We start from the raw sequence: 25,353 nt of genomic DNA, 5'->3' as shown, positions 1-25,353 counted from the left end.
ATTTCCATTCAGGCACCAGCTGCAACTTTTTGCACATGCTCTAGTCGTGCTGCAGGCAGTAGTGGGGTGTTTATGGGGGGTTCCTACATAAACATATTAATTCCATCGATTGATCTATGTTTTGTTGCTGACAAAGTCCCATCACCCAGCTCAAAACACAATGCACAGCACGTGTCACATAGGAAGGGACATCGGGTAAGCCCTCTTCAGCCCCATTCGTGTTTTGGTGGAATGGTCTGTCTGTCCTGTAGTGGCTCAGCCCTTTGCATGTTGTGGGTGTTTACATTTTCTATCTACATTGATGAATGTAATTTCTCATCATCATTTTAGTTGTTCATGCACACATGAACTATTTCATATAGATTATCCAAACATTAGGGGAATGCAGCACATGTATATATAATGTTATCAGCATTGGTAAGCATGGCACTGGCAAGCTGCATGGAGATGAGAGCTGAAAATTGGCCTGTGGGATTTGCAGGGCTATCGCTTTGGGGGTAGAGGAGTATAGGCACCATATAACCCTCAGGCACCTTGGCTTTCAGGGGCCTGTGATACTACAGTAAAATGGAATTATACATTGTAAATCAAAAACATGCCTGACATCTCAATTAATAATGAGCTTATATGGCCATACCACCGAATGGCTACAGTTATTATGGTTTCTCTTTCCCTGAAAATAGTGTTTTATTATTTAGAAACAGGTGCTTATGACACCTGGCAAAGCGTCCTGAATGTCACATAATATTTGTTGCCCCAGGTCCTGCAAAATCTTCTGACAGGTTAGGATGTGCATTCGTGGTTGGCAGAGGATCTCTGCCATATGCAGCAGAATATGATGTAATGTTTGTTAATCGAGAAGTTACTTGTTCCTGCTGCTCCTTTTGCTACTAACCCTTGGGTCAGTGACTTGCTGCTCGAACCCACAGGTCATGGGATGCTTTGAATGGAGACATGGTTTGGATCATGTAAACCGTCCCCAGTAGCTGAGAAGGGAAATGTGCAGATCAGGGATGGGGACAATTCATCCACTGAACACGTCAGAATCCACTGGAGTCCGCTCTGCGTCAGCATGTTGCATTCTCCTGCAGCACCCGTTATCTCCTCAGACCAAAGTCAGTGAAATCAGAAGGTTAACAGGCTGCTGAGATATTGAATATAACATTTTAAGGGCAAGCCTTGCCACTCATTTGATGATCAATATTTCAACGGCCCCTTCTCCTCATATAAGTCCAGCATTAGGCAGGTGTCACAGGAGCAGGGATCTCTGCACACTAACATGGAGGGAAGAGATGCTGATGCTGAATCACCAGGGTTGGATAAGACTCTATACAAAGACACCCTGGGCCGTATAGCACATTGGCATTGTTGCGCCCGGCGCACCATTTAAAAGGTATGCCTGCAACAAACAATACCAATGCGTCCCATTATGGTGAATGCGCTGCCCCCAGGGGAGCCGCAAACTAGCACTGCCCTGGGGGCAGCGCATTCATGTGAAAACACGGCGCAGCCGCTTCTTGTTTGAACAGTGCTGGCAGCATCTGCCTGCACTATCAACATGGATTAGAAATCCCCTTGCTGGTGGGTGCAGTCAGTGACTGCAGCTGCCTGCAAGGGGATGTTTGGGGGGTCCATGGGATAAACTTTACCCCCTGTAGATATCTGCTCTCAGGAGGCGCATTGATAGTGCACCACCTTTTAAATGGCGCACTGTAAGTGCACCTCTTGAGCGCTTTTTTTGCCTCTGCACCGCGTCTGTAATATGGCACAGGCGCAGAGTCAAAGGTATTCCCTCATTTGCATAGGGCACACCCCTATGCAAATAAGGGAACACCCTCTGAAGGTGAAGTACTGGGTTTTTCACAACCCAGCGGTGCCAGGGAACACACCCTAAGACTTCGAGTCCTTCCTGTTTCAGACTACAGAAACACAGAGTCTTCTTGGCGAAGTCAAAGATCGTATTTATTGGCTGCAGCCAGTAACAGGTATCCTAGAAGTACAACACGGTGTATATTCTCAGGAGACTGCTCAACCTTACAAAGCTAGCCTTCTCTTTTCATACAAAATATTATGCTTTAGGCAAACATTCCTTATTTTACAGTTGACCATTCACATATTTTCACTACAAAGAAAAAGCAGAGTCATGATGACAAGCTCATTTTTCAGTTTGTCCAGCCCTCAATCAATTACCCGGCAAGACTCAGTACTTTCATCAGACATCGACGGACCCCCAATAAAAACGGGCACCTCCTCCTCATAAAGCAAGTCATAAAGAAAGGAACAGGGACAGGTGTGTGTAAGATTAGGCATGGTTTGTGTGTGATGAAAGGTTTTATGATAGGTTGTGCCTTGATACTAATCTCATTCGGCCACTGGGAAAGGAACTGGCCGAACAGGTTTGGCTTCAGGCAGTGGAATCAGCTTGCCCAGGTCACAGAGGAGTCAGCAAAGGTGTACATGTCCTTCAGACTCGTTTTTGGCCTTAGTCCTTGGCCTATGTGAGGGCAATCACAAAATGGCAGCCGTTCAAATGGAACCCGAGGATCCAGGACGGAAATTCTGATTTCAGGGTGATTTCGTCACCCGAATATGACGAAAATGCTTGTGCATAGTATTCTAATCATCCTCGGTCTGCTGATACCAAAATCGTCATGATACGACGATGTTTATAACACGGGTCCAGATTTTTCAGTACCACAGACCCTCCTTTTGCCCTTACATAGGCAATAACCTATACTCACGCTAATCTGAGTCCAAGTCTATATTCATAAAGTCGTTGTGATGTTGCTGTAGCATCATCCTATTATTTAGCTCGTCTCTTGATACAGGTTTCCTTACACACGATGTAGCACAGAGGCCACATATTGCAGGAGCATACTGTACACACAGACAGAACAGGAAAAGAATGGCTAAGATCATCCCAATGACTATCAGAATCTTCCATCCCCAGGCGGATATCAGTTCCCAGAACCACCCCATCAATGACCAATCTCCTCTATCCACGTGAATAGATTCGGAGATCTTATGCAGTTTGGAAATGGCCTGGTAGACTGTCGGAGCGTTATCTGGAATGAAAACACAGCAACTTGATTGGATCACTTTACATACCCCACCTCGGTCTGCAAGTATGACGTCTAATGCGACCCTGTTCTGAAGAGTCATAAGGCGATCCGACTGGAGCTCAGCAGTCAAATTACTAAGGGCACCAGCGGTTCCAACTACCGTGGATTCAACCACCCTTGTCAATTGCCTTATGTTCCTGCTGTTAACTATAGGCCCCCAAAACGGCAGAAAACCCTTTACGAAATCTCCACGTTCTTGTCCTGTAGTGTCTTCTTTATTGATGACACCTCTAACTATCCTTGTCTTATGGTAATCTGCCGTGGCCGTGTAGGTGGGAGGCACCAGGAACGAAACAAAACATGTGCCTGAAAAGTCTGGGGGCAACCATGTATAGGCTCTATTATGGCAGATGAAATAGGTACCCTTAGCTGCTAGGAACGAAGGGGAAGTCTGAGACGCAAAAACATGTGTTTCAGTGCAAATACTTTTCCCTAACTGAGCTCTGGGATTCTTGCCATTACCTTGCAGACATAGGTGACCCTGATGGGGTACAATACAAATCGGGGAGGATCTCTTTGTTCGCTGGTTCTCACTCGGAGTAACTCCATATCCTGTTATGTTCCATCCAATATATGCTAGTGTCTCATCTCTCGGGATAGTCTCATAGGAAATATCTTCCCTAATCATATCTACTATACCCTTAACTAGAGCACTATTCTTAGGATTATCTTTCACAGAACGTAGGGGGTTGGCTTCATGAGCGTATATGAACATCATTCTATATGCCCACACATAACCATTATGGCTGAAAGGCAGGACCAGATAAGGGATACCTTTATCGTTAGTATGAGGCATAAGACCACACACCCAACAGTTAGTTGTGTTCACTACTAATTGGTGTTGGTGTAGAAGCTGAACGAATGAATTATTGACAAATTCTAATCTTCTAGCGGACTCGTGTTCAGGCAGAGGGTGAAAAGAATGCAAGGAAACAGTAGAAGGAGGTATGGGCTGTGTAGTGGGTGCAAATGTCACTTGAAAAGAGAATAAAACATATCCTATTAAAAACGTCATTACACTAAGCAACATGAAAATACATAATATCAAAAATCGTTTCTTTGTCATCATTATACACATTCTGGCTTTAAAGTCCATCTGTTTGGCAGGTCTCTCATTCTCGAAAAACTCCATCCTCTCTAATTGCTGCTCGCGGTGGTAGGGTGTTCTATGCTAGGGAATGCTTCTGTCAGTCCAGGGCAACTCCCTTAGACCGACCAGAACTGTCGACCTAACGTCTTCAGCTGCACTCCAAAGACTTGGGCAACCACGACCCTACAGCTGAACCCGGATGGCGGTTCGAAAAACAAAAATAAGAAAGTTTCTCAGATGAGAGAGCTGCACTTTCAAAAATAGCAAAGAAAAAGAATTTTTTATTTGTCCATAGTTCTCGGCCTCAAATTATAACGGCTTTTTCCAGGTACTGTCTGGTTCTGGAACAAGAGTTCAGGCTCTGTAGTGTTCAATCGAATTGACGGTGGCACAGCTTCTTTCAAAATATTGTCACTTTCTCGTTCAAAAATTGTTCCTTTTACACGTGCATCGCTAAAAGGCAGAAAACGAGGCACAGTCTCAGTTTCAGAGTCAGCGATCCCCTTCTGGACCCACCGGTCGTACGGTAGAGGCAAAGGGACCCTCTTGCAGTGTACGCCGTGGATCCAGTTCTTTTTCCCTTCCACTCGAACAGCTGATCTTGTTGAGAGAAGGACGAGGTGGGGGCAGGTCCAACGGGGCTGGTCATTCTTTGTCCGCTGGAAGTTCTTGACCAGCACCCATGATCCAGGATCGATAAGATGTCCTGGAGCTTCAGAGACCTGAGGCAGAGTATCGTGAACCTGTTGGTGTAAAACACGCAATTTAGCCGTCAATTCATACAAATAATCAAGCAGTACAGGGTGTTCGATCTCACTGAATTTTTTCGGCCTTGGCACTCCCCATATGTTGGCCGGGCGGCCGAACACAATTTCATAGGGACTAAGTCCCACTCGCGAATGCACAGTCATTCTTGTTGATAGGAGTGCTAAAGGCAGAGCGTCAGGCCATTTAAGACCAGAACTCGCTTGTATCTTTGCCAATTTCAGTTTTAGCGTGCCATTATAGCACTCTACAAGTCCAGCTGATTGGGGGTGATTTGCAGCGTGGAATTTTTGCTGGATTCCTAGCCCCTCACATACTTTTTTCATCACTCGACCCACAAATTCACTCCCATTATCACTCCAGACCATTCTTGGCATTCCAAACCTAGGGAAGAATTCTTTGGCAAGGGCTTTAGCTGTGGATAAGGCAGTGTTGTCTTTTAAGGGATATGCTTCTACCCATCTTGAAAAGGCACAAACAACAACGAGTACGTATTTCAAATTGTTGCACCTTTCCATGTGGATGAAATCTAGCTGCAAAACCTCGAACGGATACGTTGGAGGTGCAAAATGACCAGCTGGAGTTGGGGTTCCCCTACCAGGATTGTATTTCAGACACACCATGCAATTCTTGACCACATTCTCTGCACATTTAGGAATTCCAGCATTTTGCCATACTGGAGCCAACAACTTACAAATCCCTTTCACACTGATATGGGCCATTCCATGAGCCATTGTCACCACTGCAAGCACATACGCATCGGGTAACAACCATCGCTGATGTTCTGACAAGTCAACCCAACAACCATTTTCATCCAATTTACCCGTACTCTCTCTCCACACACTCAACTCTTTCTCTGACGCTTCAGCTTGAAGAGACTTCACACTCTCTATCGTATCTTCACACATTCCAACGTCACCAACCCATCTTGCAGGGCCTGCAACATACATTCGATTCCTCACATCTTTTGCTGTTTCTTTTGCGATTTCGTCAGCAAATGCATTGCCACGACCAACATCATCAGTAACCTTCTTGTGTGCACTGCATTTCACAATCGCAACTTGTAGCGGCAAGGTCAGTGACTCAAGAAGCTCATTCACCAACTGACCATGCTGAATTTTAGCTCCATGCAGAGTCAGGAATCCACGTTCTTTCCACAATCGTCCAAAACTATGAGCCACACCAAACGCATACTGGCTGTCGATATATATGGTCACTTTCATTCCTTTTGATAACACACACGCTCTCGTAAGTGCAATCAACTCTGCTGCTTGAGCTGAATTGTGTGGTATACGTGCAGCTTCAACAATCGTATGCAAAGTCGTGACAGCATATGCTGCAGTCGAATCACCATTCGGAAGCTTGAAGCATGAACCATCCACCCTTAAGGTACCATCACACTTTACAAGAGGAGTATCTTTAAGATCTACTCTCCCTTTCGTTTCTTCTTCTGTCCTGAGAAAACAATCATGCTGTTCAACATCATCTGTCTCTACTGAAATCGGCAATAACGTGGCTGGATTCAACGTATTGCACCTCTTTATGTTCACATGACTCACTAACAGTGTCAACTCGTAACCTGACAATCGAGCACTAGTTAAGTGCTGTGTCTTGGTCCTGTTTAACAACGTGTCCACTGCATGTGGAACCATCACAATCAACATATTATTCATCACTAACCCAGCAGACTGTCGAATAGAAACAGCTGCTGCCGCTGTGGCTTTCAAGCAACTCGGCAATGCTTTAGCTACCGGATCCAAAGTCGACGAAAAATACGCGCATGGACGCTGCTTGTCTCCAAAAGACTGTGTCAGCACTGACAATGCACAACCCTCTTTCTCATGGACATACAGTGTAAAGGGCTTACTGTAGTCGGGGGTACCCAACACAGGAGCGGAATACAATGCATTACGCAATTCGGAAAAACTTTTCTGACAATCTTCAGACCACGGAACGGGATTCGGTGTATCTTTACAGGTCAATGCTACCAAAGGTTTGGCCTGCAAAGAAAAATTTGGTATCCATTGTCTGCAGTATGATGTAATGCCCAAGAAAGCACGTACTTCTCTCTGTGTCCTTGGCACACTCAATTTTACAATTGCCTGAATTCTTTCTGGGGTCAGTTTCCTTCCCTCCTTCGATAAGAGATGACCTAAGTAGGTCACTTCTTGTCGACAATATTGCAGTTTTGAAAGAGACACTTTGTGATGTAAATCAGACAAATGACGCAACAATGACAAGGTGGCTTTTTTACAAATCTCCTCAGTATCTGCAGCGATTAGCAAATCATCGACGTACTGAATAAGGGTAGCGCCATCAGGTAAAACAATTGCATCAAGCTGTGTTTTTAAAGCCTGACTATATATTGATGGACTTTCACAGTAGCCTTGAGGAGCGCGTTTGAAGCGGAAGCTTCGGCCTCCTAAACTGAAGCCAAAAATATCCCTGCTCTCCTCGGCAATCGGGATGCTGAAGAAAGCATTCTTCAGGTCAATCACCGAGAACCAAGTGGCGGAAGCTGGAATCATAGTCAATAGGGCAGTGATATCAGGAACAACTGGAAACTGTGGCACAACTATTTTATTGACCTCTCTAAGATCAATCACGAACCTGTAAACAGGTGGTTGAGAAGGGTCAGTACGTTTCAAAACAGGCAGAACAGGACTATTACAAACATTGCCTCTTGTTTCTTCAATTACATCTTTTTCAATCAAATCATAAATGATCGCTAACAACGCCTTTTCACCTTCACTCGAGATCTTGTATTGGGGAATGCGTGGCAATTTAACATTGGCTTTCAATGTCACAACATATGGCGGTATTTCCAAAAGACCCACATCATTAGGACCAGTGCCCAAAGAATATCAGGAAGAAACGACAATTCGGTCGGAAGTTTATCCTTCGACAAATACATTGGAGAGATCACTTTCCTACCCAGTGTAAGTTGTACTCCCGAAGGAGAACAATATAATGTTGCATACAATCTTTTCAACAAATCCAATCCTAACAAGTTTTCACCACAACCTGTCGTCAGAATAAGGGGTGCTTCCAATTCACAAGGTCCAACAGAAAGTGACATAGGACTAGAAATCTGGTTCCTAACCGGGGCGCCAGAAAAACCTACTGAAACATTCATTTTGCCAGACAAAGGTGCCCCAGGGAGTTTTGAGTGCCTAATAGAACTCTTTGTAGCACCAGTATCCAACAGAAAAGGCTCTGACACTCCTGATGTAATCACCTCAACATAAGGTCCACTCTGATCTATTGGAACTGAAACAACTCCCTCTCTTTGTCTATGGCTGTCCTAGCAATCATTACCTTCCATATTCTCATCTTCTGCATAGTAGTCGTCAGCATAGTACTGAGCCGTCGTACCAGACGCGTTATTTTGCTGGTCAAAACTATTCATTGAATTCTGAGACGGAAAGGAACTCGCGTTCTGGGGGAAACTTCCACGTCCTCTACCTCTAGGCGCTTGTTGAACACCTCGACCTCTTGCGCCAGAAGCACCATTTGTACGCTGTAACAAAATAGGACAACTATACTTGAAATGACCCTCTTCTTTACAATATGAACACTGATTGGGACCTACAGGAACACGTGGTTGAGAAAACTCGAACCTTTGCGAGTTTCTCTGAAACTGTTGAGGTTGCTGATAGTTACTCTGACCACCACGTGGCGGATACGCCTGTTGTAAAAGAACCTTCGTCTTTAATTCTTTAGTTTTCTTGTCTGCTCTATCCTTCTCACCTTTATCCCTATTTTCGTAGTACTGTGCAGTAGCCAATATTTGTGCTGAAGAGGAAACAGCCCAAGAACTCTCTGAATCTTTCAATTTCTTACACAGCTCGGGAAGCAAATTGTGCACAAACTTGTCAACGAACAACCGTTGACCACCTTCTGTACTCATATCTTGACCACTGTGGTCGATAAACGTTTCCTCAAGCCTGGTGAAGAAATCAGACACTGTTTCATCTTTCTTCTGCTTACACGCAGATAATTTATCCCAATTCACACGCATCGCAGGCATTAAAGTCTTCATGTAAGTAATGATCCTAGCAGGAAGTTCTGCTACCAAAGGCTCAGGCTTGGCACCACCAACTTGTCTATCATTTGCAGCACTAATATTAGCCCATGAGTCACCTAACTCTTGCGCATGATCTGTATGGCGAATCAATCCCCACAAAGGCTGTGGAACAACATTCCCAAATAACATGTCTACGTCGGCTGAATTCATAATGCATGAGTCTGCAGTCTGTGATAATTCCTTATAATACCCTGCAGGGTTTTTACAGGGGTCAGGCAAAGTCTGCTTAAGGGTTATAACTTCAGCTCGCTTCCAAGGAACATGTACCCAAACACGCTGAAAATGAGCTGGAACAGCATCAATTTGATTAGCGACATCAGCCGCAATGGCGTCCTTCCATACCGGAGGGACTTCTCTCATTGGGTACTGTCGCACTTTTTTTCTAACAGAGGAGTCATGTTCAAACAGTGACTGAGAAGGATCCTTATTCCTAAAGGGCAACAACGTCGCAACTGCTTTCTCAACATCGGAACCCACAATCGTGCCCTTTTCAAACTCAAACCGTACACGGCACAACTCAGGCGGATTTGTTTCCAAATCATTATCCTCCAATTCCTCACAAAGGAAAGCACACATTTTCTCAAAAACGTATCTTTGTTTCGGTGCTTCCCATTGACGGAAGACATCCATAACAGACTCCATATCATATCTTAAAGGGTAAGTAACCCATTTACGCGCCATACGGTCAAACATTTCTCTCTCTCGAGAATTAGACAGTTGACTACGCGACTGCTTACGCTCCGAATCAGGGGTCACACCAGATGACCCAAAGAGAGGAAATATAAGGCTAGCAACAGTATCAGTCATTCTCTGTCGGACAGAAGGAGAAGTTGATGAAAGAACAGGAGGAAAAACAGAGGGAGGCAAGGCAGACGCAGATGCAGACGCAGAGGAAGTATCAGGAAGAACACCAGAAGAGGCCGTCGATGTAGTAGACAAAGTCGTAGGAAGTACAGATGGAGCAGGTAACAAAGTCGGCGGCCCTTGAGGGGGCTGCGCCATAGGAGTAGGAGCCAACTGAAGAGGAGCTGGCGGCTGTGGGAGAACCTGAGGCACAATAACCGGAGGTTGCACAACTAAAGGTTGCGGAGGTGCTGTAGCACTCTGCGCATAAGGGGGTGGCGAACTCAACAAGTGTGACATTAAAGGATCCTTCTCAAGTTCTTTTGCTGCATCTTGCTGAAGAAGCGGCAAAACTGGATAACATTTATCGATCACCATTTTACGTTGCCTGTGCAACTGCTTACTCATCTGTTCTTCTTCATTATCTTTAAACTGCATAGCAGCTTGCATTATCGAGATATCCCTTTCTCTCTTATTTCTCTTTGCTAATTTAATTTCCTTCTGTTTGGCTTCCTTACGCCATAGGCGGAAAGAGTCAAACATCGCCGGCCGGGCTTTCTTCTTAAAAAGTTTAACCTCCAGATTATCCAGAATCTCTGTGTCAAAACTACCATATTGGGGCCATTTTAAAACACCATCTTTCCTGGTGTATCGGATCCATACTTCATTATATGTGAGGGGGCCTATGCCATGTTTCACATATAGTTCATAGGTTGGAGTTCCAATCGGAGGAACCGGACACGAGTCCTCTAATCGGGAATCCCTATTACAACCAAGACAAAACAAATTTCCAAGTCTGCTAAGACCAGGCATCTTCGCTCTCTAGTCTAGCTTCAAACTTCAAAGGATTATCGAATACGATAGTCTCGTGAATACACGAGTCCCTCGGCTTTGGTACTTGCAAGTTCCAAATCAAAGATCCCAAGGGGATACCAAACTAAGAACCAAACTAAGGACTGGGAGATGCTCCACTTATACTTAACTGAGGTATCGATGACGTCACCAGAAGACTCGTCTACCGTTTCGCTCTACCAATCATCAAGGGTCCATCAAGGGTCCAAAACAGGGCGATAGTCAGGGCAGCAGTCCTTCGTAGCCGTCGGGAAGCGGGGAACCTCGCAGCAAAGACTTTCGGACCACGTCGACATACAGGGGTCGATGAAGTGGCGGCCTTCCTCCAGAATTTTCACGCGAAGCTCCACACGAACCTCTGGCTTGGACCGGTACCGCTGAAATCGCCTCACGTTGGGCGCCAACTGAAGTACTGGGTTTTTCAGAATCCAGCGGTGCCAGGGAACACACCCTAAGACTTCGAGTCCTTCCTGTTTCAGACTAGAGAAACACAGAGTCTTCTTGGCGAAGTCAAAGATCGTATTTATTGGCTGCAGCCAGTAACAGGTATCCTAGAAGTACAACACGGTGTATATTCTCAGGAGACTGCTCAACCTTACAAAGCCAGCCTTCTCTTTTTATACAAAATATTATGCTTTAGGCAAACATTCCTTATTTTACATTTGACCATTCCCATATTTTCACTACAAAGAAAAAGCAGAGTCATGATGACAAGCCCATATTTCAGTTTGTCCAGCCCTCAATCAATTACCCGGCAAGACTCAGTACTTTCATCAGACATCGACGGACCCCCAATAAAAACGGGCACCTCCTCCTCGTAAAGCAAGTCATAAAGAAAGGAACAGGGACAGGTGTGTGTAAGATTAGGCATGGTTTGTGTGTGATGAAAGGTTTTATGATAGGTTGTGCCTTGATACTAATCTCATTCGGCCACTGGGAAAGGAACTGGCCGAACAGGTTTGGCTTCAGGCAGTGGAGTCAGCTTGCCCAGGTCACAGAGGAGTCAGCAAAGGTGTACATGTCCTTCAGACTCGTTTTTGGCCTTAGTCATTGGCCTATGTGAGGGCAATCACAAAATGGCAGCCGTTCAAATGGAACCCGAGGATCCAGGACGGAAATTCTGATTTCAGTGTGATTTCGTCACCCGAATATGACGAAAATGCTTGTGCATAGTATTCTAATCATCCTCGGTCTGCTGATACCAAAATCGTCACGATACGACGATGTTTATAACACGGGTCCAGAATTTTCAGTACCACAAAAGTAGCACTGACACTTTAAGTGCGCCAGCACTATTGATATTATAGAACGGGATGCACAAGAATCTGTGTCCCCTTCTATGATACCAAAGTACCCCAGGGGAGCGCAAAGCGGGCGCAAACGTGTTGCACCTCAGGGCACTTCTGTAATATGGCCTCCTGTGTGTGAAGCAGGGTCTGTGGCCTCCTAGATTGCATGGGTATGCTACAGCTGTGTTATTGCATCCTGAGCCGACCCTCTCTCTGTGCGCCATTTGCTACAGCACAGTGATAGGGCAGGCTGCAGCACTTCGCAGTAGCAACTTGGAAGTTGAAGGAGCCAATACATAGAAGCAGATTGCCTTAATTAGTAAAACCTCATTTAGATAGCTAGGAACACCAAATATTCTCTTTGCCTGCATATTACATACCATAGTGGAATCCTGTTTAAAATATCATAACAGAACAGATCCTTACATTATTCTTTGTTTTCTAAGTAGTCAAAATGTGGAGAGCAGCAGGTTTGTTTCAGTCATTCCATTCTTATTCCTGATGTTGGGGAGGAAAACTGGCTTGCTGTGATCCTGAGTTGTAACTCTAATCTCCATGGGAGTGACTGATAAGCTATGCATTAAAATGCTACAGAGTACCTCCCCTATTGGTGAAAACATAGTACATTCACAGTGATGTTCAAAAACACACTAATAAAAATGTTTTTGAGACATGATCCATACTATTTAATGACTATATAAGAAGGTGTGTTAGGGATGAATGTAAAATTAGAAGTACAGGAAAAACATCTTAAATATACAACTATTTTATTGATGCTCACTATTAAAAAGGATATAATATTAAAGCTACAATGGTTCAAGAAAAAGAAATATAACAAGGAAAATAAGTTGGCAATCACTAATGCAAATAGATTAGCCAAAAAAAGAAAACCGTTTTTAAAAGCAAAACAAGGCTTAAAAAGATGGAGAGGTACCCAACACAGAAAGTTATTACAATTTTATTTTTTTACTGCAATAACACAATGTAAACAAACAATTACAAAAACATGGTGCTCACATAATGACACAAAAAACATAATTCATTACATAATATACTGTGTAAGACAAATAACAAATGGCAAAAAGGAAACACAATTTAAACAAACAAACAGTCCAACAAAGAACAAGAACAGAAGATGGCAGTTAATGCTTCCTTCTAACTGTATGCCAAGAGTGAGCGTCAACGGCGTTTTGGCCTATGTTATTCTAAGATCATTTTCAGGACAGATATATAATTTAGGGGAGCATCCGAAAAGAGGAAATTTGTACATTGCCAAAGTGACATTCCAATTAGAAGTAGCAAGCTCATCCGGAAGGCATCCAGAATTAAAAATTGGAAAAAGGGAGTGGAACACTCGTCATAAATAATGTGTCTATCAAAAACAACAGAAAATGCCATGTTATACTTGCCATGACAAATTGAACTCACTTTGTGGTATTCAATAAAGTTTGTTATAAATAATATGTTTATCCAAAAGGCCAGTGTAACATTTTAACCCGGCTCAGTAGGAATTCAGAGCAAACAGAATCTGAGTTATTAAAAACGAATCCTATAGAGATCGCGTAACGCTATCCGACAATGCGGTGCTAACAAGGATCTTATTGATGATCTCTTCTTAAATAGTAAAGGTAATTTGGGATACAGCTTGGTTACTACTCCCTTATAGTAAATTGAGCTGAAGTAATTGTTGTTGCTTTGATCGATTAGATATATTTAACGGTTACAAAGCCATTCATTTGGAACAAGTTAAACAATTTATTGAGATGTTTCCTGATCTAAGAAAGCAAGATGTTTTGTTTTAACTAATCCACTGCTTCCGTGTGTGAGAGTTTTTGCATATGATGATGATGGAGTACGGAGGTGGTGTCTGAGAAAGGTAGTTTTTCCCCCTTGCTGTTATTTTTCAGTTGTGGACATGCTGAAAGCTTACCTAGGAATGCATGCCACCAATTGCTTACCATTGGCTTTGTATTTAGTCACTCACATTTTTTTGCGTTCTCTTTGTTTGCTTGATTTGTTTTAGCTCGTCCAGCATATCTTTGTCCATCCTGTGGATCATAGCAGTTTTACCATCTCTCTGATTGGCTCCCTCTATGCTTCCACCACTCTCTGCTTTTCAGGTCTTTTTTTTCTTTTTTGTGAAGCACTCCATGAGCGTGCATCGGTTTTCCAAATGTTGCCCTTGTTTGCTTCTCTCTCCTGCCTGCCCCTGCGACCCATGTTTCTCTCAAGCACAGTTTGCGCCTGTGGACCCTGTGCACCACGTTACTGTTGATTTCTATAGCATCAACACAAGTCTGCAAAAAGGGCTTTTAATTAGTAACAAACAAGCAGCATTTCATGCAGATTACGTTCAATACAGTCCTGATCAGTTCACATACATCTGGGACCCATTGATGCTTCCTCTCAATCCTTCCCAGGCTGGATTCATGACTTCTAGACAGTGCAGACCCCACTGCCTGTTAGATTCCTTTACTTCAAGGTCTAGAATGTAAGATCTGATCCTATTAAGCCCAGACGGCAGAAATTGCTTCAGAACTGTGCTTTATAGACCATGTGAAGACAGAATTTTAAGAGCCTCTCATCATATACAATTTGTTTACAATATGCTTTTAAGGCTACTCAGCAAAAACTTGCTTGAATTTTACTTTGATTGAGGCATCTTACACATGTGTAAATGTCCCACTGATCACTGCTGTTGGCTACCTTTTGTTCTAAAATCTAAAATGCTTTTTGAAGTTTCTCCTTATTTTTTAAGTGCATTTGTTCAAGGGCTGATAAGAGTTTAACACTCCAAGAATAGGTCTTATTATATTGCTTTATTATTTGAATTACTTAAACTCCTTTAAAGTCTCTATAAACTGCATTATTCATTCTTCATAAAACCACTTGAAATGCTTCATGTTTTGAATGGTTTATATGATATTATGGTTCTTTCACTTTATTTGTGTATTTATCACCCAGCATTAACTTTCAAGCAATGTACACATCTAGCTCGTTACAGGTGCATTTGGGAATCCAGCGTCTCTGTAAATGCAAACCAAATGCATGGCATTCGGACTAGAAACGATGAGTCAATATGGACTTGTGAAACTTTCCATGCTATTTGCCGCCTTTATGTAGCAGTTATATATACATTAAATTGTAATTGGGAGAGGACATTATTTGTATTCATCCAGAGAAGAAGACGATCCAAGATTACTTAATTAAGCCAATCATCTTATTGGTGGATTCGACCAAGGATATTGGTCGGTAACACCTGGGATCGTATGCTAAGATGGTGGTACGCCTACCCGACAGACTGAGTTAAAAACACAGGTAAGCACGGAGCTTTCTTGCAGGGGTTTTTATGGAAAGCTTTAGCAAACTCCTCAACATGAAAAGAGAGGTTACTACTCAATACATCATCACGCTGTCCCCTTCTAGTAACACATCATCATCAATAGAGTTTTCTTCTCTGGATAAATGAGAATAATGTCCTCTCCCAATTACTCTATGGTTTTAGGAAGGGCCTTGGCATGATTGATCAGTGCCTCAATTTACATCTTTTGTGGCTAAAAAATGGTAAAGCAGGCCCCTATTCATCTTGCATTTATGGGCTTGTCCAGCAAATTTGATTGCATCAACAGGTCCAAATTATGAGCTACCCTGGAATCCCTGGACCTTGAGGAAGGCTTGTTCTTTTTTCTAAGACTTCTTGACCAGGATCTCTCGGCCTCAGTTAGGTTTGAAAATGCCAGCGAGTGTACACCACCATTCAAAGTTACACAAGGAATACCACAATGATGTGTACTTGCCCCCATTCTCTTTTTGCTTTATATCAGTAACCTGGAAAGAGTACTGTTTACAGCTGGAACAGATGCTCCCCGGGGTGGGGAAAAGACAGTGCAAGTTTTATTTTATGTGCATGACTCTGTACTTCTTGCCAGGATGGCCAACGGCCTAAAGATTTCAATTCCAAGCTTTTTGACCTTTATGAAGGGGTTTGACTTGGAGACACATTTTATGAAGACTTTTACAATGATGTGCGTCCTAGAAACACTAAAACCCGCACCTTAAGTATTGAAGGAAGAAAATTGGGAAGGGTGAGCTCCTTTCCATACCTTGGTCTGGATTTCGACGAGGCCTCCTCAAGGTCCCCCTGCCATGGAAGCAGAAGAGCACTCTTTTCCCGTGCTGTTGGTATTACCTTTTCCCTTGCCACATGTATTGGAATAAAACCGGTTGATCCAATTTTGGAAGAATATTAAAGGAAGGGTATTCCAATTGTGACATATGGTATCGGAATCTCGGGCTACAGAAAGGTTGGGGTGATCCAGGTCGAGGAAAGAGGTTCTGCTGTCGCCTGTTGGGGGTTACCCTCTTGTCTCCACACTTCTGCTTGCACCAGGAGTTTGGACTCTGTACAAGATCGTATCATTGGAGCCCTCCTGATTCTATTGTGCTCAATATGGTCAAACAGTAAAGCTGAGCCTTTCCTATGAACGTAGAAGGAAAATCTTGTGGCTAACGTACATTAGGGATACCTTTTTGGTCCAGTTCCTAGGCATACCTGAAGATAAGAGGAACAACACATCCGGAGGCTCCGATTTCATTAATGATTATTCGTGAAATCAGCAATTTAACTTGAATTGAGCCCTTCTATCTGCATCGCAATGAATCTAACCCTGAAAAATAGAAAGTGGCATCTGGTTATTCACAGACATCACTGAACTTCCTTTCCTTGCCTGTCCAAGCGACGCATCATTTTCTACTTTTGTCCATCAGACTTACAGTACATCTTTATTGAAATCCCAAGAGGACTTTGCTCTCTATATTCCACTATGTATTACCAGCGTTCCATCGTCATGTGCTTTTGAGATCACTTTTGATATATCGCACTGCCTTTATTGACTGTTCATCATTATAGGTCTCCTATCCATATTAAAAATTAATCAATTGTCCTTATTGTGGCCCTCTTCCTGACGAAGGCACCTTGGGAGTGCCGAAACGCGCGTAGAACTCCATCAGTCATTTGAATTTGTGCCACTCCATTCTCAATTGACAGTGTTCTTTATATATTGTGTTGATTTACCACTCATTGACAATGTTTTACCATTTCAACAATGTTTTTAATTTATTTTTTGGTATGGTTGTGAGTTTGTTTGATGGATATGAAAGTGAATTAATGATTTTCAATCTTTTCCATTGTCTAAAAATGTAATAAATGCAAATTTTTGTATTTTTGATAAATTTATCGTTGTTCTTTGGTTCTTTCTGAGAATTATCATATATCTAAGAGCATTAATTATGGTCTACATTTTGGTTGCCTTAAATCTGTACATTGATTGACTTTTTCCCTACTTTAAGGAACCTTATTCGGAACTGTAGGGGGCCTCTTCTTTACGCTTGGTCCTGGGATGTGCACATATATTTGAGACTAGAGATGCAAAAGTACAAAAATTTAAAACTTGGATTTAGAATTAATTTCTAAAGCACAGGCAGACATCCAGTGAGGCTGCTGAAGTGGTAAAACCAGCTGTGAGAGATTATTGTGTAATTCGGATGAAAGCAGGGACAGTTCCGTATTTACTTTTTGTACAGAATTTTTATGAACAAACAATGTTGGACTGGGCACAATTTGATGGCTGTCATGTTTTCCGCTAGATAGGCTTTGGTGGAGTTCACAGAATTCTGCTAGGCAGAACGCTGCGGAGTCGAGTGGGTGAAGTCTGCCAGTGTGCCAGTTCAAATTGTAATGGGACTGTGGAGTGCCTCTTCATGCTCCAAATTGCAATGTGAACAGCACTGCGCCGTTCTCCAGTGCATTCTTGCATTCTAAGCACCACGCACACGGCACCATGCAGTCTGCATGGGTGCTGCCATCTTGTTTTTCTGCTCTCTGTTATGGTGCTAGGCTTAAATCTTGATCTCTCTAAAATCTCATTTTTAATTTTTATATTAGTGTGTGTCTTTGTGTATCTTACGTATTTAGGAATTTTTTATGTTTTTCATGACTTTTTATATTTTGTTTATTATTTCCTCTTACCTCCTTATTTCTTCTTTCCTTTCCCTTCCTTTTCTTCCACCCCTCCCAGTGCCATGACAGAGGGACCGCTTCCTCACGGGTGGTGCTGCCACCAGGTGTGCAGCCCCTGGTGATCTTTGGAGAGGAGGAGGTGGCAGCCCTAGTTTTTTTTGTGCAGTGCCCCCTCCTCTCTAAGCTGGCAGCAGGCCCGGTGGTGGATATCCCTTGCGAGAGTGTCAGAAGCGCTGGGGGGTGGCCGGTGCATGTCGCGCACCGGGCCAGGTTTGGTGCACCACCAATTAGCTGATGCACTGCTGGGACGATATTCTGGACCGGGAACAGGACCTGATAAACTTGCAAGGCAGCGATATTCTGGGGCTTGGTGAGCATTAAATATTTGTTGTGTTTGTGTTCTACAATGCTAAAATCTTTTACAAAAAGCATTATCCTTACTCAGAAGAAAGTTACGTTTAGTTTACGCTGGTATTTTATTGTGTGATCCAGTTTCTAGTTTCTGATAGGCAGGTGCTCAGCGCTATCTAATCATGCTCATCCTTAGCGCTCTCTTTCGCTAATTAATTAAGAAGCCATTGTAGACTGTTCTCCTGTCATTATAGTGACTCAGTGAGTAACTCATTCTCTCTGTGACTTTGATTATGTAGCTCGTACATTTCCAAGTTATTTATTTCACAGAGATGTGTGGTATGCATCTATGAAATGCAAAGGGAATGAGAAAAATGGGAATAGAATCAAAGAATATTCACTGCAATGCATTAGTTCCAAATGTAGTTTTTGTTAAGGAAATATAGAATAGGGATTTCAGGATTAGTATGGGCAACTCAATGATAGTCGAAAGACTTGAGTCAAAACTAGTAGTATGACAGGAGATCTGTTTTCAGAGAAGTATAATGTGACTGCATTTACCTGTCATACAAAATGTTGTGGAGATTAATAACTGAATCGCTAAACTTTTTTTTTAATCTTCTTAATTTCTTACATAAGAACCTAAGGGCAAGAAGAGGGACGTTGTCGAGTTTGGGGGTAGCTGGTCAGCTGGTGCAACCACCGTCACCGCTCCAAGGGCTCTGCTGACCCCAGTACGTTCTTTCATGATTGTTGTGGACTTCTTTGGGTAGAATCTTGGGGTATTGGAATGTTGTTGCTCTCTATTTTGAAGATTCAGATTGCAGGCCCTAGTAAGCTAGGATTTTAAATAAAATTCACCATCTATGTTTGTTGAGAAGGCTTTTTCTTGCTCATCCTGTAACACAGTTGAGTTCATGAGAGAGTGGCCATGGTAATCATGGACCACCGCCCAATGTAGTGTGCGGCTGTCTCATTCAATTATAGTTACAGTATACCTGCAGCTTCCCACGACAGTACAGCATGGCTGAAAAAAAGTATGAGGTCCCACTCCCATTGTATTTGTCAACCAACACCATATGTCCTTCATTGACCATTAGTTCACCCCTGGGTAGTGTAGCTTTGTGAACCAAACAATCAAAATGTTCAAAGTGATATTTAGAAGATATTGCAGTGCTAACTGAACTGTAGTGCTGTATTGCAGTTGTATTTAGTGTTGTGTATCTGGCATCTAAAGTATATATAATGTTTTATTCTAGCCACACAGAACATCAGTAATGCTGATTCTAGTACTGCAGCAGGAGAAGACGGGTCAGTTGAAGGGGGAGAAGCGGCAGCAGGGACGGGCTCTGGTAAGTCACATAATTTCTTGCAATTACTATGCCCACTAGCTAGTGCCAGGGCGTCGTTATCAACATATGACCGTGAAGTGGTGGTTGGGTCATTATTATGGCCTCTTCAATCTGCAACACAGCAAAAGCACACATAATGAGCATTGATGGTTTGAGAGAGACATGAAATAACGGAAGGTTAAAAGAAAGGAAATGGTTTGTGAGTGAAACAGTGGGTGGGTGAAATGGTGTTTGAGTGGGTAAAGGGGTGGATGGGCAAAAGGATGGTTTGAAGAAATGTGGAAATATGGATTTTCATGATCAGTTATGTCCCCTATCTTGGACCCCAACGGTTCTATATGCATGTTACAAGTCCATGTATGTTCCCTCCAGTTCCAGTTCTGAAGACGCAAACACATGTGCGTCCACCGTCAACATGTCCTCTGTCAGATCCGCCATGAATGGGCTGGATATTCGATTCCTAAATACGAAAGGCCACCGACTTTATATGGCTCAGTTACTCCATTTTGCAGTTTAGGCGAGTAGGCCCGATTCTGCCATCAAGCTTTTCTCTGCTCTCTGCCTCTGACAGCTGCAGCTTGAGCTCGCATCTGTATCCATGAACTTTGTTCTACTCCCTGTGTGGCTAACGGTGCCTGCCTCGGCCGGTTTGCCTGCCTGCCAAAAACTGTATTTCACCTTCGAGTTATCTGCTTCGCTCCTCAGCCGATGCATTCCTGTCTAGTAGTTTAGGTAAACATTTCCTTCAGCTACCGAGCAAAGGGCCCGGCCTCTCTGTCCTCATGCAAGTAATTCATAGCCCTGTTACCATGGAAGGTTTCTGCCCCTTGCATCTCATATAGACACTTAGACGCTTGTGCACGCACACACAGTCAGTATAGAATAGATTTTGTCCAAGAGTCCTTCCTTTGTGGATAACATAGTTCTTTAAACATAGGATGTTAGATATGATTTGGGATTAGGTTGACTTGACCCCCCAGACTTCTTGTCTCCACATGTAGAGCTAAATGTCAAGTCCCCTTCACCCCCTAGTTGCACGTCAATCACACGTCATGCTGCTGTGCGCGCATCTATGCCAAGTATAATCTTATAGATCCACCTATATATGACATCATAACCAATTATGTTCCTTTTTTTCTCCTCATTACGCCCATTTTCGGTTACGCATGTGAATTATTATCTTCCTTATCAATTGTTACGCCTCCCGCATTTGTTTCATTGTAATGTATGTTCTATAAAAGCAATTTCTTGTCAATAATGTACGTACTTCACTTCCTGAACCTTCGTGGTGATGGAACTTGGAGCAACCGATTATAATCGACCATTGGAATAAAGCCCATTCCGAACCTCTAATACCACGGATTCTGCCTCTTATTTACTGAGCTATTTTATTATGTTTCTGTATCAAATTAAGTCCCGGTAATTAAATTATTTACCACATGAATGGTGCCCGAACAGGGACACTTTCTCATCTCACGCGCCGGCGGTGAGTTGCAGGCCCGGTCTCCTGCCACAGCTGGACGGACAATAACGCGTACCAGCAGGATTTCCTGTATCTCCCTCCTGCCGAGCGGGGGTAACTGAGGCTGCGATCAACACCCAGACGAGGCGGTGAGAAGTGCGAAGTATCCCGACCAGAGCCTAGCTGAGAGAGCAAAATCCGAGGTATACAGAGGCCCACCAGTTCCCGAAGTCCTGAGTCGAGTCCAGTTTCCGAAGTGTTCGAGTCGAGTCGAGTCCAGTCCGGTTCAAGTTCAGTTCAGTTTCCGAGGCCTTCCGTTTCCGAGCTACCCGGTGAGTACCATTACTGGGGAGGCATTCTGACGTGCACATAGGTTGTGCCGGTCAAGACGGGTTTGGGTACACAAATCCGGTCTGCACTGTTTCAGCAGTGTATCTGTACTGTTTAGCAGTATGTCTAGTATATCAAGTATATAAATTCAGAATAATTCAGTTAAAGTCGAGTATTATGTTTTAGTGATTAAGTTTTCCTTAGACCGTCATCATTATTGATTGTTCAGGTAAATATTAAATGTTAAATGTTTTAAGTACGTTCTGCATATTGTGGTGTGAATGACTGTTCATCATCGTGTGTACTGTATTTAGTTTGTTCAAAATCAAGTATCAGATCAGTTTTCAATATGCCGCTCTTTTCTAAATTAAGACAGATCACAACAAGAAAAGGGGTACTCGAAGAAGCCGTTCCTATTCCTCCTAGGGACACTCCAGGGTACTTCATGTATCATAAACATGGCTTAGACGCTATATTATTTCTTGATTTATGGGTAGACTACACCAAGGGATTACCAGAAAGTCAGAGGTGGCCCGCAGCTGGGACCTGGGATGCAGAGTGCATCATGAAAGTAGAGGAAGAGTTATGGAAAAGGAAAGTCAGACAGTCACAGAAAGACGCCGTTGAGTTATGGCGTAAAGAATCTCATAGACGTACAGAAAAGGCACTCCGACAGGAAGAGAAAAATAAAGAGAGTTCAAATAAAGTTCGAGAAAATCTATTAATTGAAGAAGGTATCCGAGTGAAATCAGAACAAGTAGACAGACAAAGAAATGCCCTTATGAATGGTATGTATCCACTTCTGGCCGAAGGATTACCTAAGGCTACTCCGGAGATACCAAAAGACTTGCCACCCCCATTATTTCCAATAAAGGTACATCCTAAGGGGCATCCTAGAACCGCAGAAGATGTTTTTCTTTCCTCATATTTAGATGACGCAGCTCCCGAGTATGCTAATTCCGCCCCACATAGACCGCCTGCCAGGGAGGTTCAACGCCAAGATCCAGTACCCGTATCTCTACAGCAACAAGTCCTGACACAAGTTCCGGCAAGCACATCTGTTTCTACCTCTGCTCCTGCAGCTACTTCTATAGCTGTGTCAACACCTATAGTTGCTGTGTCGCGTTCAACGAATCCTTTCACGCCCGATACCCCAGACGGGGCTACGGGAGGTGCTAGCAACATTTTCTCTACGCCACCCAGAATAAATAAACTTACCTTTCAAGAGTCAGCACATTCACGTACCCCCAAACTCATAAATGCCCGTACGCTTAAGGAACTTCTTGTAGATTGTAGATATGACCCTGTGCCCGGCAAAGAGGACGAAATGATCATGGCATCATTACGCATCAGACGAGCCGCGGTGTATTTAGGGAAGTTACCAGGAATGACTGCGCATCTAGATAATATATACCATTTTGTTCAAACAGGGCGAGATTCTGAATGTATTAACAGAGCTATGGAATACCAGAAAGTGGAGATACAGGGGGAACTGTTACGTTTCCTCATAAATTGTGTGATCAGAAATCAAGACCGACCGGGGGTAGACCCGGAAGCAATGCAAATTCTTACCAGATGGAGCCAGAATATATCAGAAGGAAGACATGATAAGCAAAATTGTATAATAGCCATGTGCCGAAAGATCCGTAAAGAAATAGAACGCCTACACGAAGAAAGATTAACGGTAGACCAGTTCGAACAAAACGAGGAAGAAGGATCAGGACTGTCCACAGGACAGTCAGACACCATAGCCTATGTAGGTAGAGGAAGGTCTTGTAATAGTAATAGATGTCTTATTGACCCGATACGTCCGATATGTCCAGATAATAACAGGAATTTCCGAACACCTATAGTTCATATAAGGTCTAACGAGCATTCATTCCAAGCCGCTGACAAATTACTCCGAGAACGAAGGGGTTATCATTTTCTCGATTCTATGGATGAACAAGAATTAGCCAGGTCAGCTGTCCATTGGATTGACAGTCCCGGAAAGTACAGTGATGATACAGTAGCACGCACATTTTTGAATCTCACCCCAGATGAACAGCGTTTAGCTGGGATTTATAGGATTCAACAACTCATTATACTATATCAGAGTCAGCATTCGGACCCTGGTCCCTTACCTGATATATTGACTGAATTACTCATGAATAGATGGAGAGGTTCAGGTACTAAATTAATTAAAGAAATACTAGAATCTAGAAAGCAGTACATTCTTTTTGTATGTTCAGAACATGTCTCACTACCCATTAAGGAAAGAACCACGTATTACATGGACAGACAGAATCCTTTACGAGAAGTACACCCAATAAAGGGCGAGGACAATGAGTTTAAACGCGTATTTGTATACACGCCCATATCGAAAATAGAATTGTTAGAAATGAAGAAAGTGGTACCCAGTCATGACAAAGACCCAGCGGGTTTTCACCGAGAAATTAAAGACATGTTACTCATGGGAGAGTATACCTATCCCGACATTATGACAATATTAAAGGTATTGATGCCTGCTGGCATTTACGAAAAACTCAAGGAAAAAGAGTGGGAGGTAGGAGACCAAAAGATAGAATGGTCAGCATTAGAAGCAGAAGAAAAGGCCCGAACTGCAGGAGCAGGGCTTGGGGATAAAACTAAAGCACTACCAGGTTTACTAGTGCAGGTACTGCCACGTTTATTAACTACGAAAAAGGAAGATTGGGGTACAATTTCAGCCTGTAAACAGAAGCAAGATGAAGACACTAGTGATTACTATGCCCGATTTGAAAAATGTTTTGGTATAAATAGTGGCATAAAAGCAAGTAGCGAATCATACCCACATCTGTTTGTGACAAAATTAGTAGAAAATGCCTTGCCTCAAGTGAAGAACAGAGTATTAAAATTCGAGAGTACCTGGCAAGGTAACACTCCATCACAAATGTTACAAATGTTACAGTACCATCACAATAGAATTAGAGAGGAACAAGAACATGAACACAGACGCATGAAAGACACGAAAATGAAAATGCTAGTTTCCCAGACAGTTCCAGCTGAAGGACATAAAAAGGGTACGACACATTCCGGTGATTCAGCAGGACCTGTAAAAGGGACATGCAATTATTGTAAAAAGCCAGGTCATTACGTACACGATTGTCCGGTTTTAAAACATAATATCGCCATAGGTAATACAAAAGAAAGACCACGGCCACCTAGACAGGATCAGAATGAACAAGGAGCCACGCAGCATGCACAGTCCATGCCAGCTCCACCACAGTCTATACAATTTGTGCCAGCTGCACCAGCGCTGCCTGTTGCTGCCATCCAAACCACGACACGACAACTGTACCAGACCGCACAGTATGACTATCCTGAGTATCAGCGATACGCATGAACCAGCCTAGAGAGGGAAGTTGACCTACCCCTTATCGAGATCCCAGTAGACCAAGAAGGACCTTATGTACATAGTGAATTATTAGGCCAAGACAGAAAATTTTTACTCGATACCGGGGCAAGTCGAACAACTATAAAACGTAGTGAAGTTCCAGGGGCACCCCTCTCAGGCTCACAGAATATTTCCCTTGGTTTTTCAGGAAAACCTATTGTTAATGAAGTGTCACAACCTCTTCCACTTACGATAGGACCTTTGACCCGAACTACAGATTTATTGCTTACTAAATCATGTCCAGAAAATTTGTTAGGAATAAAAACACTGAAAGCTCTGGGAGCTATAATATGTTGTTCTCCGGAAGGAGTAAGATTGTTTTTACGTGATTTTAAAGGTCACTATGTGTCTAGAGACATGGATCCCCGACTGCAGA

This window comes from Triturus cristatus, chromosome 8 (assembly GCF_964204655.1).
Source record: "Triturus cristatus chromosome 8, aTriCri1.1, whole genome shotgun sequence".
Classification (NCBI taxonomy): Eukaryota; Metazoa; Chordata; class Amphibia; order Caudata; family Salamandridae; genus Triturus; species Triturus cristatus.
The sequence above is the reverse complement of the archived record's forward strand: the minus strand, read 5'-3'. Positions refer to the sequence as shown.